Source organism: Poecilia latipinna, unplaced genomic scaffold, assembly GCF_001443285.1.
Source record: "Poecilia latipinna isolate Pla-1442-1.1 unplaced genomic scaffold, P_latipinna-1.0 Scaffold2, whole genome shotgun sequence".
Lineage (NCBI taxonomy): Eukaryota > Metazoa > Chordata > Actinopteri > Cyprinodontiformes > Poeciliidae > Poecilia > Poecilia latipinna.
The window spans coordinates 254,820-261,993 of record NW_015112618.1 but is presented as its reverse complement, the minus strand read 5'-3'; the positions used below and the strand labels follow the sequence as shown (position 1 = coordinate 261,993).

General features: G+C 40.4%; 1 protein-coding gene across 9 annotated transcripts in view; it reads left to right on the top strand.

Annotated features, from left to right (window-relative positions):
• LOC106951668 (ephrin type-B receptor 3-like) overlaps positions 1-7,174 on the top strand; it is a 72,056-nt gene that overhangs the window by 27,385 nt on the left and 37,497 nt on the right. The gene's annotated exons all lie outside the window — the stretch shown is intronic.

The following is a 7,174-nucleotide window of genomic DNA, read 5'->3' as shown; positions in this document are numbered from 1 at the left end:
TTAAAAAAAATTTTAAAAAAATTTTTTCTAGAAAGGGGCAGAGTTTTTCCCCCCCCCAAAAAAAAAAAAAAAAAAAAAAAAAAAAAAAAAAAAAAATGTTTCCACCTCCCGTTAGAGGCCCTTAATGAATAAAAACAAGACATGGCAAAACACTGTTTTAAGTAATGTGCAGATTTTTTTTTTTAAACGTAGATCATTCACTTCTACCTTAGCTTATCTCTACCATCATACTGATGAGAAAGAAGCAAATTTAAAACAAAAGATACATTTACTGATGAATGGACAAATTCAGGCACAAACATGCTGACGCACTTAGGCTCCCTCACACAGACGCACACCTGGTTCTTTAGACAGCTGCCCTCAGGGCTACCTGTGTGTCAGATCCTCTGTGGGTTGTAATTAGGAGGGTGGAAGCGATGGGAGGATAGGGGAAAAGAGAGAGAAGGAGATGAGAGAAAGAGAATCAGGCAGAAAGAAGATAAAGAAGAAGAAAGGGATGTTAAAAACAACAAAAGAAAAACAAAGTGACCCATTCCAATAGCAGGAACTAAAAGAGAAATGATCTGCCTTTGAAAGCTGCAGAAGCTAAACACACATGTACACACACACACACACACGGAGACGTGTTTCATTGCTCATGTCCTTCGTGCTGTGAACGAAGCCCTTTCTTCTTGTATTGAAACAGTTTTGCTCTGCTCTGACAAGCTCAGCTTAATAATCTGTAGAAAAACAAACAACAAAAACTTGTTTTTGTGTATTTATCACAAAGTTGCAGAGTCACTGGGTCAGAACTGTTTGTCAGAAATTGCCTCTTGAGACATGATGGGCTAAACAGGAACACACAAAAGCCATGCAGTCTGAAATCCATGCAAAGTACTCAGCTTTATGTACCTTTTGGCAGTGAGGAAAAGCAAACCCAGAGCTGTAATGTCCCTCAGTGACAAATAGAAGAGGGCAAAAACTTGATTTCATTAAACTTCATCACTGGTTCATCAAGGGGGAAGTGGGAGAAAAGAAGAGATGGAACGGGAGCTTATTTACCCATTATCTGTGGTGTTACACTGTTGGCACACAGAGACACACGGAGGATAAATGTCTTGTGTGACAGCCATTGTGAGATGACTGACAGTGAGTGGTAGCTTGAGGAAGTGTGTGTCAACATATGTGTGTGCTCACAGGGAGGGATTGTCATGGGAGGCAAGTCTGCCCAGGAATTCCACAGAGGAATCAACTCCTTGGCTTGTCCGTGTTGCAGTCACCAATTACCGTGTGCGTGTGCGCAAGCATGTGTGTGTATGCTTGGTGGGGGTTGAAGTAGAGGCCTTTCCTGAAAATGGAGGGGACTTCTCCTAATCATCGCCCTCTGGCCTTGGACAAAGGCAAAAAGACTGCTTGGACAATTTGAATTTGAATAGCATCTCTCCTCCTGCCCTCTTTTCTTCTGTGTCTGTCTTCCTCTTTTCACCGCCTGAGCTTCACTTCAGTTTGGGTAACAAAAGTGGAGCCAACAAAGATGGCCCACAAAGCAATCAGGCTAATAGTGCTAATAAGTTGAGCGTGGGGTCCTCGCTCCCAGTGTTGACACATTTCACTGTTTCTCTGACTAAACAGAGGCTGGAGTGTTTGGAAACCAGACAGCGCAGTATTTTAATGGAGTGGCTACCCCATGCCAGGTTGCCATGTGCTTGGGCTGTTTGACTGTAGAGGAACACAACAATAGCAAGTTTGGGAAAAGGTGGAGAGACGATAATTAAGTGGGGGAAAGCATCAGGGGAAGAGATTCGAGGAAGGAGTCATTAGCACTCTGCAAGTTATATTTTTCGAAGGAGGTTTGATGCTCCACACAAAATACAGCTTTTGCTTTGTATTTATTTTGCACCCAGGTCTTTACAGTACTGATGAAGTATTTAGGCAAGATTTTCTTGTTTACTAAAGCATTTCACGCGTGCCTTGTGGTTGTCGAAACATAAGGTTTCATTAAACTGTCACCTGACGGAAGCACGCTAACAAAAATTGGCATGCTAAAAAGCACAAACAGTCACGGTGAGATCTAAGCTTAACCCCTCACCTGTCTGCTCCTTGAGACCAGAGGACTTGTAAAAAGTCTATGCATGCCTGTCTCTCAATAATAGCCCTTCTTCCGCTTTCCTCCTTTGGCCCCTCTTTTTTTTCTTCCTTTTAAGAAGCCTGCTTGTTGGAACAAAGACATATTTTAAGGCGCTTGTAACTCTGTGCAATGTGTGCGTGAGTGTGTACACGCACACACGCATCCGCGCAGGTGTGTGCGTGTGTATGTGTGTTGGATGCGGCCGTAGGGACGAATGCTTCAGTGCCCTCCTCTGTTATTAGGCCTGGCCTGTCATTATGGGATTAGTCTGTAGGGGTTTGTGTTTTTTCATGCTTGTGTGTGTGTGTTTGTGTGCGTGTGTGTGTGTGTGTTTGTGTGCGTGTGTGTGTGTGTGTGTAAGCAGTTGTTTGCTTGTGTATGATCTCCCCGAGCCTGTTTGTACTACTACAATTTTTCTCACACAGTCATAGCATGCTGAGAAAACAAATGTCTCTTCCATTTTCCCCCCAGTTGTTAAGGTAATCCCAGGTGCATTTGACCTCTATTATAAATAACACTTTACTAAAGCAGTTCTCAGGTTGCACAAACAGTAAGTTGCTAATTGAAAAGACTTGGTAAGCAATGGGTGGTTGGAAAAACAGTCCCCCGTACACTGCATGTCACATCCATCAATGTGTTGCGAAAAAAAACATGAGCGATGACACAGAGGACTGCAGGAAAAAGAGAGGGGAACTGAGGAGAAGTCGCATAAAGCCAAGAAATTTGAGCTCAGGTCTCCACTTACTTCTTAGTGTCCACAAAAAACACACCAGTCAGGGACTGCTGAAACACATCTGCTTGCTTTAATTATGGAAGGTCATAATAGGCTGGCTTGTAAACCGTCTGCCGAAAAGACGACAGAAGAACTAGAAACCAAGAATAAAGTAATTTCTCACCCTCATGTTTTGTGTCCGTTTCTTGGTAAAAATATCCAAAAACTGAACCAGACAAATACACACTTATACCTCAGGACAATTTAGAGACGGATTGATTTAAGAGTGATGTTTTTTTAATTGTGGGAGGAAGCTAGAGTACTCAGAGAGAAACCATGCAGACCAGAGGAAACATGCAAAAAAAAAAAAAAAAAAAAAAAGAAAGACCCCAGGAGAGAATTTGAATTCAGGACATTCTTGCTGCATGTCAGTTCCACCAACTGCTCCACTGCTCAGCCCCCTTAATTGTATTTCTTAAAAGCAAGCATAATTGTTGTTTTTTCTTCTTCTGCTCATGTTTTGGTGATATGTTTGCTCCCTCCTTTTCCCCCACCCCCTGAATGAGAGGATAAATATGTACAGTCCTGGTCATGAAAGTCTGGCCTGCATCCCAAAGTCTGCTGAGTCTCCTAAAAACAGGCACATCCAAATAGTGAAATTTATGCCACTCAGGCCTCATGGTCAAGGCAATCCTTGAGCAGACTGGAAGGTCTGAATTTGGTCCAAGTAGAAGTATGAGATTATTAAATGGAAGGAAAAATGAAAGAACGATGAAGTAGATTGATATTTTACATGGAATGATGACAAAAAGGGAATATGGCTTAAATATATTTAACAGTCTTGTGTAAGGCATACGTACTTCCCTCAATACCGTCATAGCCTCTTTCATAAAACCCTCCTGTCATAAACCTGCAAAGACAGGCTCCTCTCTGAGCTGCCGCTGGCGTTCATAAATCACAAATTAATCTTGCAGTACACCTCACATGTGAGCTTCCAAAACTCCAGCTGGCACAGCTAAGGAGGCATGGAGGTAAACTCAGCGGGGTCTATTAAAGGCTCCACACATAAAATTAGTTTTAGACATAAAGGACAAAAAACAAGGTGGGGTGTGAGACCTTACCACTTTAGCTCAGTTTTCTAGTATTACTACTACTGAAAGAACTACCCATTGTTGAAGTCTAATTTTAATACCAGTGGTAAAAAATTACATACGTTGTGCATCTTTGCTTTTTTCACTTTAATCTCCCAGTAGTGAACAGTCCTGATTTGACTGCAAGTTCAAATCAGGACTTGCAATATTCCAGAAAATACAGTAAAACAGGGTCTAAATTCCAGCTTAAAGACACTCATATTTTACTCCTTTTTTCTGTGTGCAGTTTATCATGATACGTTTACATGCTCATTCACTTGATTTACTCTCTTTGCCTCATTATTCACAACCTGAGCTACAATCACTCCTTCTCATGTTTTATACTTGTGAAAAATAGAGTTCAAACAGAGAGATAAAACACAGAGAAAAAAAAATGTCTTTATATCGAAGAGTCTCTTATTCACTTTAGTTTCACAAAGCTTTTGTTTTTTTTTCTCTCCTCCAACTTGCCCTTCTGGTTTTCTTTACCGTCTATTTCTCTTCTCCTCGTCCAGGCCCATTGGGCAACCTTCCAGCCCGTTCTTAGAGGCTTTCAAAGATTGTTTACTTTGAAAGACACCTTTCCCTCTTTAATCTTTCTTAGTCTGAATCCTTGTGCTTTATCTTCTATATAGAATAAATCTGTCAGTTTGGTGCTGAAAACTCTGCCTTTGTTCATGAGCTTAATGCACTTTTTTCTTGTTTGGTATGTTGCGGGTGCCCTTTGCCAACGCTTTTTATAATAGCAGTACACATGTGTTGCCCGATATTTTCTAACCAGCTAACAAGCTTCAGCTAAGTAGATGAGAAATGCAGATGTGCATACACAGAGGGCGAGTGTGCATGAGTGCGAGTGTGTGTGGGGTGGGGGGTCGACAGGTTAGATTGGGGTCATTCTGTGCTTTTACTGTGGCCCATTGACTCAGGATTGATGCTCCACTTTGACCACAATGTGGGGCTTTGCTCCCAATAGACACGCACATAATTACCTTCTGCCACAGACGCACAAAAAACCAGCCAGGCACGCACACATAGACTCAATCCCAGTTTGGTGAAACAATGCACATGCACCGAAAAAGGAGGGGTTATAGAAAACACCTGCACTCCAGAATGATCTACTGCCCAGACCACAGGCCTGGGCAGCGTATCTGTTTGCTTTGCAAATCTGCCTTTCTGCCATACGGTTCTTGTTCTTTCATTCTCATCACTGGTGTTGCAACCCAGTCAGTCATTGGGTTTCACTGTGTTGTCATTTTTTTTCTGCAAGGTCAGCTCGAGTAACATCCAGACTTGCATACATGCGACCTAGTTGTAATGATAAAGACCAGGCAGAGAAGGTATATCATTTTCACCACACCAACGTGCATACCTGTTTATCTGTCAGTAATAAGCCTCAAATCACAGAGTGTCACAATGTGAGTCAGGGGAAGTTTTGCCATAATATTTGCTGACAGTCTCTGAGAAACAGACACTAGTAAACTGTAATTTAGGTGAGAAGGCAACAGCAGATTAGTTTCATTATGTGTTTTAATTGGGCAACCGTGCCTCAGTGGATAGACTAGTTGTCTTGTAAGTTGTGGGTTTGATCCCAGCTTCCTTCTGCCTTGTCGATGTGCGCTTAACCCAGAGTTACCTACCAATCTGTGTATGGGCTTATGCATGTGTCTGCTTTTGTGAGTGCAATTGGCTGGATGTGTGAGGTGCTTTATAAATTTAGTCCACTTAACATTTTAAAGTATCAACAAAAACAAAAAAGTTCAGTTCTTCAAGGATTTCTTCAGTTCTTCAACTGGTTTAGAGTAAAGCCCTCAACCAATGTTCCTCAGGGGGAACATGTCAGTATCACAAGAGATTGCAACCGAGGATGTTTTACTTTCTCTAGAACAATCTTGAACATGAGGATGATATATGCTATCAGTGTAATGTGCATGTCAGGCACACTGTCACTCTGTGTGCTGGGGTAAAAGTCTACAAGAATTCTTCCCCCTGAGGAACATGCCATTTTTAAGAGTTAGCCATAATTCATTAGGAGCATTTGTCATAGCCAGTCTTCCTAAGTGCATCGATTGTGATAGCAAATATATGGTGAAATGGGAGAAATTTGGGTTACAAGCAGAAATGCATCAGTTATAGATTTTGAATCCAATTTCTGATCAGCAAATTCATACAACTTTGACATGCAGATACATGTTTTAACGATAAAAGTGTTCCAGAAAACAAACCAATGCTTTCTTAAAAACATTCAAAGATTACAGAGCTTACTCTGAAGGATTTCAAATCTTCAAAGACACTGAAATACTGCACATTGTGCAGCAAACGCATCTGTAAATAAAACAAATCTCAAATTAATTGCAGTTTATCTGACTTACCTTTTTTATCTCACCTAAGAGAGACTATTACTCACTCTGATTTTTCTGTTGTGAGTTATATTTCCATAAGACCATTTAACAATAAATAACTTGTGTCCAACTTACTTTAATACTGGAACAAAAAGAGTAATTTATTTATTGAGACTATGAAAGAGTCTCAAGCAGACTGTCTGTGAATCGATCAATTTTTATTTAGACTACATCAAGATAATGACAAAGTAACAACATTGCTCACAGTTTAAACCGTCTTTAGGATTTTATTTTCTCATTTACCACAAGTACTGCAATACCTTTGCAAACTGTAAACAATGATCTCTGTGTATATTTTCCTGAAAGAATAAATTCAACCAAGCCTTAAATGGGAAATTCACAGTATACCAACCCAGTGTTTGCTCATCTCTCCCTTTGTGGTGGCCTCTAACAAATTTTATGCATCGTTTGACTTTTTTGAAAACCCCAATAAGATTAAAAATAGCTCTGTCTTCATCACTCAGTAATAACTTCCACACTAAAGAGTAGTTCCTGTAAGACTGACATAGGGGAAAATGATAGGTTTTTTGGTGTTTTGTTACTGATCCAAGTGTAAAATCATCCTATTCTGGTCACCATAGCATTTAAAGTCATGAAAATGGATTTTGAACATGAGTTTTATTCCCTATCACCTCACCAAGTGAAGTAAAATTATTAGGAAAAACCAGATCAAGAGAAAGATTGCAGCTAAAAAAAAACTTTTTTCAGGCCTATTCCTTGAAACCTCATTAGTGAAATGAACCTTACATTTTTTTTAAATGAACAGATACAGCACAAGCACACTTTTTTCTGCATGCTGTTTCATCATCTTTTACCATCATGTAGA